Source organism: Hydra vulgaris, chromosome 03, assembly GCF_038396675.1.
Source record: "Hydra vulgaris chromosome 03, alternate assembly HydraT2T_AEP".
Classification (NCBI taxonomy): Eukaryota; Metazoa; Cnidaria; class Hydrozoa; order Anthoathecata; family Hydridae; genus Hydra; species Hydra vulgaris.
Genome location: NC_088922.1, coordinates 2,193,376 through 2,202,559, shown reverse-complemented (window position 1 = coordinate 2,202,559; position 9,184 = coordinate 2,193,376). Strand labels below are relative to the sequence as shown.

Sequence of the window (9,184 nt, the reverse complement as noted above, 5' to 3'; positions counted from 1 at the left end):
AAAAAAAGATAAGCATTATTCGTGGTGCTTACATTCTTGCTTGCCATTCTCTAAAGGAATATATAATATATTTACACAATATAAATGTAGCCTCGCCGCAGTTCAATGTCAATTTTAAAATTTAAAGTTATTTTAATTTCCAGCCTTCAAATAAATTCCCATGTAAATCCCACAAGAAACCCACGAGGGATTTGCCATGTGTGTAAATACCATATGGTTCCCACATGTAACCCATGTGGGATTACCCACATGGGTTTAAAGTGACAAATTTCCATACGGATACCACATGGGAAAATCCGTCCCACGTAAATCCCATCAATCCCACACAGAACCCACGTGGAACCCATGTGGGACGCGGTTTTATTTTTCACTGGGATAAAAACAATTTACAAGTACTTTGTTTTTTAAATCTTTTTATTAGTTTGATTAGTTTTTTTATTTTTTTATTTTTATTTTTTTTATTTACACTTTTGCCGATAAAAAAAAATTTACAGTCGTAACTTATAAAAAAATAATTTCATGACCGGGGCTAGAAGAAGACAAATTTAGTCTTATCATTAAGCCCCAAAAAATGCGTCATTACTAGACAAAATATAGTTTGACAATAAAATATAGTTTCAATGTATATATCTCTGATATATATTATGAAAAGAAAATTTAAATATATCGCATATCGTTTAAAATTGATAGTTTTTCAAAAAATAAGATATAACAGTTGCCTTGTAAAATAAAAGAAACAAAATTTATTAAAATATTAAATGACAAAAATAACATTTAAGAATTGGTTTGAAAAATAAGAAGATATGATTTTATATAAAAACATTTTATTGGTAGAGCATTTTATAGTTTAACTTATTTAATTATATTTATAATACTTTTCATTGCCAATTAAGTAAAAGCAAATAAACAGTATAAAATAAATAAAAGTAAAAGATTAATAAATAACGCAAAATAAAAAATAAATTTCTCAAAAAGAAGATTATCATTTAAAATGATAAAAATATATGTACAATTATTGATTAATTATGTATTAATAATCTAAAGTAATTAATTAATTAACTATTAATTATTGATTTCTAATATAAAGAAGTTTTATTAGAAAAAATTTAATTCATTTTCAGTTAACAAAAGTAATTGCTTAAGTTTTGTTTTGAATTGGTTTAGAGAATAATTAGTTTTCATTTCATTATTTAATATTATGTTCCACAACTTTGGTCCTCTGTTTACAATAGAGAATTTAGTAGCGGAATAATAAGTTTTGGATTGAATGTAGTTGTATTTTGAAAATCTGGTAGGGTATATGTGATTTATTTTTTCAAAAATTGAATAAAATAAGATTGGTAATATATTTTTTATCAAGTTTGAACATGAAAATAAAAACTTGATAGAGGTTTAGTTTATATACATTTAGGATATTGAGTTCATTAAATAGTGTTTGTGTGTGTGAGAAGCGATCTACGTTTGAAATTATCCTTATAGCCTGTTTTTGTTTGCTAAGCAATTTTTTTATTTTCGTCGCGTTAGTGCTACACCAAGCAATGTTCGCATAACTTAAGTAGCAATGAATAAAAGAAAAGTAAATGTTTTTTAAACAAGATCGATGTAATAACTGCTTTGCATTGTACATTATACCTAAACTTTTTGATATTTTATATTCAACTACACCTATACGTTCCCTCCAGGTTACATTTTCGTCTAGAAACACGCCTAAAAACTTTATTGATTGCTCTCTCTTTATTAATTGATTGTCAATAAAAAGGTCCGGAAGTTCTAAGGGAATATCTGATTTTTTATGTAGGCGATGGAATAAAGTGTATTTTGTTTTAGTAATATTTAAAGATAACTTGTTTGATTTAAACCATTGGGTTAGTTTGTCTAGTTCTTTGTTTAATGTTTGGAATAATATATTGACCCAGTGAAAAAGCGCACATGGGATACGCGTGGATTTTTTCCACATGTAACCCATGTGGGGATTATTATTTTGTCCCATGTGGGTTTCATATGGTAAATCCCACATGGATTCCATATGGTAAATCCCATATGGGATACGCGTGGGTTTTTACCATATGTAACCCATATAAGGATTATTATTTTGTCCCATGTGGGTTTCATATGGTAAATCCCACATGGGTTTTATGTGGTAAATCCTACATGGGATATAGGTGGAAAATACTACATGTTATAGATCTTAAATGCCACAGATTTTAATCCAAATGGTATAAAAGTAGTCAATACTAGACAAAGGAAAGTCCGAATGCTTCTATGATAATTTTTAAAATTCTTTTAATTTAAAAATTACTTAAATAGTAATTTAAAATTAATCATCGAAGCTTTTAGAGAGGCTTAACTTAATCTGGTATTTGCTACTTTATCCCATTTGGTATTCAAAACGTGTAGCATTTTTGATCTTTTCATGTGATGTTTTCCACCTATAACCTATGTGGGATTTACAATAAACTATTATAACGAAATTTTATAAAATTAAAAAACGTTTTACAAAATGAATTTATTTTAAAATAAATACTATTAATAAAAACATTTAAAATGAATACTAAAAATATTATTTTTTGTTTTGCGATTTACACGCCGTTTTTTTGTCGATTAAATTAATTAAATCGCTTCGGCTTGTATAATACCAAGGTTTTTAGTATTTTCTAACTTTCTTCAAACATTTTCTAAAAAACATAAATACAAATATATATAAATATATATACATATATATAGAGAGAGAGAGAGAGAGACAGAGAGACAGAGAGAGAGAGAAAGACAGAGAGAGACAGAGAGAGACAGAGAGAGACAGAGAGAGAGAGAGAGAGAGAGAGAGAGAGAGAGAGAGAGAGAGAGAGAGAGAGAAAGAAAGCAATTTTAATAAGAAACCTTATTAGTCGAGCAATTTTAATTATTAGCCAGTTTGAAGTCATTAATGACTACAATATTTCACAAATAATTATTTCATAATTTATTACTTACAATGACTAACGTATTATGGGTAATTGAACACATATTATGCGTAATGAGCTTGAACCCATGAGAAGAATCCTGAAAAAAAGTGATCAATAAGGATAAGTAGTTAAACAAAAAAACAAAAACAAAAATGTAAAAACCTACTTTTTCAATGATGTAGACTTCTATAATAACAGGCCTTGACATCGCGCAAAATGCCGTAAAAACTGAAGGCCAATTAAACTTTCACTTTTACTTATATTGATATATTTTTATATTAGGTAGGGTGTAATGACAGTCTATGTTTTCTAATAATAATCTCTAGTAAAAACGGAAATATAAAAAGAAAACCAAAAAATTGTTAAAAGATAATCATGCTTTTTGTAATTCAAATTTCATTAAGAATATTTATGTAATATTAAATAGTATCAATAACAAGCAGAACCATAAAAAAGTATATATCTATATATTAGAAAGATAACTGTATTTTTAATTTTTTTTTGCTAAAAATGGTAGCAATAAAAATCACCAACAATAAAAAACACCAACAAAAGTTGATTCAAGCAAAAAAAAAGTTTTATCAATATATCTCAACAGGGTTTATTTGGCAACTTGTAGTCAATACACAAACAATCATATAAACTTTGTCGCATAGCAAAATACTCATATGCTCTACATATAATATCTGAAGTATATAAAACTTCACCAACATTTTTTCTCATAGCATAAAGGTGTTCGAATAGAATATTTGACAGAAGCGAACTTTCTTTATTTTTTAAAAATCGAACTGCTTCAAATAAAGCTGATTTTGTTTTTATTAACTTTAATTTGTTTACAGCTAAATATGAAATATTACAAGTTGTGCCATTATGGTTAGCTACAAACAAATAATCATTGAAAATTACTAAAACAAATAATGGAACACCAAGTTTGTACATTTTTGATTGTATGTGCAAACTTTTTTTATTAAGCTGGAAAACAATAAAATTGTTATTATCACTTAACAAAGATTGAATATCGTCAAATATAAGTTCATCCTCTTTAAGAAAATCATTTAACTCATCTGGTAAAATGCTTCGAAAACCGCTTGAAGTTACAGTTTTTCTAACTTTACTTGCTGGTGTGGCTAAACAACAAGGCAGAATACTTTAAAAACAGATGGTGGGTTTAAAGGTCGTTGCTTCCCATATTTGCTTTCAAAAGGTGCTTCATTTGGCCAATGCAGTTGACATAATGCTATATAGTCTGTAACAATAAAACCAGTTCTTGGGATAGCTTCACTACATCTTTTTCTCTCCTCTAGATTCTTCAGTAATTTATAAATTGATGTTTTTGTCATAGTTGAGTATTGATATTTTTGTTGTAGTTGTAATTGATATTGTAGTTGTAGTTGAATAAATTGATGTATTTGTTGTAGTTGAGATAGTTCGACTTGCAAAAAGATACACAGTATTTTAAAGGCATTTTTAAGGCATTTTAATTATTAAAAAAACTTTACGTTAGTTTGACAATATTATTACCTTACAATGTTAACGCCTTGAACCTTACAACGTTATCGTCTTGATGTTGGGCTATCTAATTTATAAACCAATCACATTTTAAAGATTTATTAAAAAAGCGTGAACACAAACTTTCGTCTAATGTTAAAAGATGAAAATGTAAACAAAGTATTAGGAATTGGCCTTCAGTTTAACAACTTTGTTGCGCGATGTCAAGGCCTTTTATTATAGAAGGCCGCGGTCACACAAAATATAATATTCTGAAACTAATAAACAAACATCTAAATTTCTATAAGTAAATTTATTCTTTGATCATTGCCTTCATATCCTATCTTATTTTCATATCATAATCTATTATGGAATTACTTATATAACATATCACAACAATATTATTAAATTTGTGATGTTCAAATATCATATGAACATTCTCTAACATGTTCATATGATATTTGAATATAGTTCTTGAGTATATTATCTGCAAACAATTGACTGATGCAAGTTCTAATGTTGTCAAAAACCAAGCATGCATGCATGGGACACTGCAGTGTCCCACAAAGAAATGCAGGTTTGAAAGTCAAATTTTCTTTATTTAAAAAAAAAAATAAAATAGGGGGGAGATAAGGAGGTTTCTGTAACTTTTTTTAGGCTCCAAAACTTTTAACTTTATATATAATAAGGTTCATAAAACTTAAGGGACTAACGAAGTACATTGAGGAACAAAAACAGGATATTTACAGAAACTTTTCAATTTTGAATCTGGAGTACCACAGTGTAATTGGGAATAAAGTCGCTGGGTCCAGTATTCAAAGTAATATGATCTAAAGTAATATATAAATTAAATAAAAATGCTTTAAAACGCATGCAGTTATACATATAACTCCTGATAGTTAACTATATGTATAACTAGTTATACATAAAATTTATTATATAAACTTATTTTTTAAGGTTATGCTTGAACAAATTAGAACCAATTAATTCAAATTCAAGATTTAGTTCAAGTTCAAGTTATTTGTTCATTGTTTTTTCACTATTTTATATTTATTTGTTCAAATTTGTTAACTAGTACTAATTCTTACTACAGTAAGAATATTTATCATTGTTGAACGTGATTGTATTAGTAACTTAATTTTACTATTAACATATTTTGACAACACCCTTTACATTTTAAATGATGACAGCTTTACTGTTCTATTGATGTTAAATTTTTTATGTTTCAATAACTCAGATTGAATTTTAACTGAATTATCATAAGCTTTGTAAGGGTTTGTTGTATATCAAATGGTGTTGTAAATAAAGTAAAAATAATATATATATATATATATATATATATATATATATATATATATATATATATATATATATATATATATATATATATATAGTATTTAGGCTATGGAATCATCCATAAATGATGCCAGTAGATAGAGGAGCAGCGTGAGTTTAACAATAATTGACAATGGGGAGGGGATGTTGAGACCAAAATAATGTCAATTAAAAAATTAAATTAAAAAAAAAAGTAAAATATTTTATTTAAAAAAAAGTAAAACTAGCTATGAGCAGGTTTTAGAGGTATTTACACCAACAATGTGATCTAAAAACTTCTTGCTTTTGTTGCTTAAAACTGTAGAGGATCATAGGAAAAACAATTTAAATTCAGAAATTAGCTTGCTTATCTGAAAGAACAATTTATGTTTTTTTTTTTTACTTTTAGTACTGTTGAGAATAAATGTATAATTGAACCAGAAAAAAATTGATGGTATATGCATTTTTTATATTATATTAACAATTCAGATATACCATCATAATAAGATAACAAAAACTGACATCATTTTCAATGGGAGATAGCAAAAAATTGACTGAGTTTGATAAAGGGTGAAGTTGTTCAACAAACCGGGTCATCATCTGACATCATTATGCATAGATGACCCTACGATTTAAGTAAAATAAGTAATCAATTTGCCATATTTCTCTTTAGAAAGTGTAAGAAAAAAGCATTGTTATGCTGAGAACCTACCTATTGAGCAAGCTTTGACCACCTATTTTATAAATTTGAGAGACAGAAGTGGAAGTGCGAATCACAAAAGAACTAATAACAATGCTCTAAATTGATTTTAACTTTGTAGACTAGCATTAATATAGTATTTAGTAATAATACATGATTTTTATAATTTGTATTTATTTCCATTAATTATCAGTTGTCAGTCTCCATTTTATAAAATGAATTAAAATGCTATTTATTTATAGTATAATAATAATACATAAATACTAGTTTCCTAATGCTATTATCATCACAATGTTAATGGTATTCGTTTTAAAGTGAAATTTTGTATCAATTTTATTGTTTTAATGTTATATTTATATATATATATATATATATATATATATATATATATATATATATATTATTTTTACTATATATAAAACACAATGTGATATACAACAAACCCCTACAAAGCTTACAATAATTCAGTTAAGATTCAATCTGAGTTATTGAAACGTAATAAATTTAACATCAATAACAACATAAAATCACGTTCAACAATGATAAACATTCTTACTGTAGTAAAATATAGTACTAACTGATAAATTTGAACAAATAAATATAAAATTAACAAAAACAATGAATAAATAAGAACATTAACTTGAACTTTAACTAAATCTTGAATTTGAATTAATTGGTACTAATTTGTTCAAGCATAACCTTAAAAAATAAGTTTTTATAACAAATTATATGTATAACTAGTTATACATATAGTTAACTATCAGGAGTTATATGTATAACTATATGCATTTTAAAGCATATTATTTTATTTAAACATTACTTAGATCATATTACTTTGAAAACTGGACCCAGAGGCTTTATTATCAATAACACTGTGGTACTCCAGATTAAAAATTGAAAAGTTTCTGTAAATATCCTGTTTTTGTTCCTCAATGTAGTTCGTAAGTCCCTTAAGTCTTAAGGACCTTATTACATCTAAAGTTAAAAGTTTTGGAGCATAAAAAAAGTTACAGAAACCCATCCTATTTTTTTCTTTTTTTAATAAAGAAAATTGGGAATTCTTTGACTTTCAAACCTGCATTTCTTTGTGGGACACTGCAGTGTCCCATGCATGCAAGATTGGTTTTTGACAACATTTCAACTTGCATCAGTTAATTGTTTGCAAATAATTTACTCAAGATCTATATTCAAATAACTATTATATTATCCTAATAATACGTCTATTTGCACAAATCTTAATCTTATTTCTATAAGGAAAGATAAACATTATTCGTGGTACTTACATACTTGCTTGCCATTCTCTTTATTAATATAAAATATTTTCACACAATATAAACGTAACGCAATGCAATGTCGATTTAAAAAATTTTTTTTATAGTTTTTTTTTAGTTTCCAGCTTTCAAATTAATTCCCATGCAAATCCCACAGGAAACCCACGTGGGATTTCCCATGTGTGTAAATACCATATGGTTCCCACATGTAACCCATGTGGGATTACCCACATGGGTTTAAGGTGACAAATTTCCATACGGATACCACATGGGAAAATCCGTCCCACGTAAATCCCATCAATCCCACACGAAACCCACGCGGAACCCATGACGGAACACATGAACCCATGACGGAACACATGAACCCATGTGGGACGCGGTTTTATTTTTCACTGGGGATATCTTTATTGGATTAAAACAAGCTGGTATCATCTGCAAATAAAATTGTATTTAAAATGTTAGAAAATTTATTTAAATCGTTTATATAAACAAGAAATAGAAGTGGCCCTAAAAATGATCCTTGAGGAACACCATATGTAATTGTCTCATAATTAGTTTTTCCTTCATCATAAACTATATACTGCTTCCTATTAGTCAAATAACTCTCGAACCAGGACAAGTTAGTATTTTTTATACCATAACTTTTGAGTTTCGATAGAAGGATTTGATGATTGACTGTATCGAAAGCTTTACTTAAATCAATAAAAAGACCAAGGGTATACTTGCCTTCATCAAACGATTTAAATATGTCCTGAACAAGGTGAATGATTGCATGATCGGTGGAATGGTTTACTAAATTAAAATTTTTTTTGTGAGTTTAACTTGTTCATTTTAAGTCTCTACTTAATTTTAGGCCTCTACCAAAAAATCCGTTAAAATTTTAAATATTTGATGATTAAAATAAATCTTTTATTATTGATCTCACACTACCTGTTTCTTTTTATTCGTGAAAGAAATGAAAAAAATTACAATAAATAATTTGCGTAAAGAAAGGTAACAATAATCTCTACTCTCCCCCCTCTTTAAATAGTTATAAAAGGACTTGATAGATTCCTATCAAATATTTTTTATATGTCAAGCTCAAAACGACAAAGCTTAATTAGTTGTTCTAAATTTTTTTGAGTCAATTTGACTAAAAAATTAACTTTAGGTTCTGCAACTCCAACTTCAAATAATTCTGTAACTTTAGTAGGTGTATCTGAGGAAATTAAAAATACAATATCACTTTTTTTTTATTTTGCATTTATCTTGATTCCATTATACCGTTTTGATAAGGAGGGAAGCCATTTTTGCCTCTACTATTTTTGCCTCCATTACAACACTAACGTAGGATGATTACGAATAATGTAGGAAGAACTAACTGATACAGAAGCGAATTATCCTCCAACATTTTCACGGCCACAAAATGATTAAGAGTTGATCTTAATCTTTTATATCCAGTCTCTGATAAGATAATGGTTAATAATTCG

General features: G+C 27.2%; 1 long non-coding RNA gene across 1 annotated transcript; it reads right to left on the bottom strand.

Annotated features, from left to right (window-relative positions):
• Nucleotides 1–2,499: 2,499 nt before the first annotated feature.
• LOC136077614 (uncharacterized) lies at nt 2,500–8,016 on the bottom strand. Its single transcript, XR_010637121.1, has 3 exons — nt 7,728–8,016; nt 2,971–3,039; nt 2,500–2,675 (listed from the first exon to the last, which is right to left on the bottom strand). It is a non-coding gene; the product is annotated as an uncharacterized LOC136077614 (long non-coding RNA).
• Between the last annotated feature and the right edge of the window lie 1,168 nt (nt 8,017–9,184).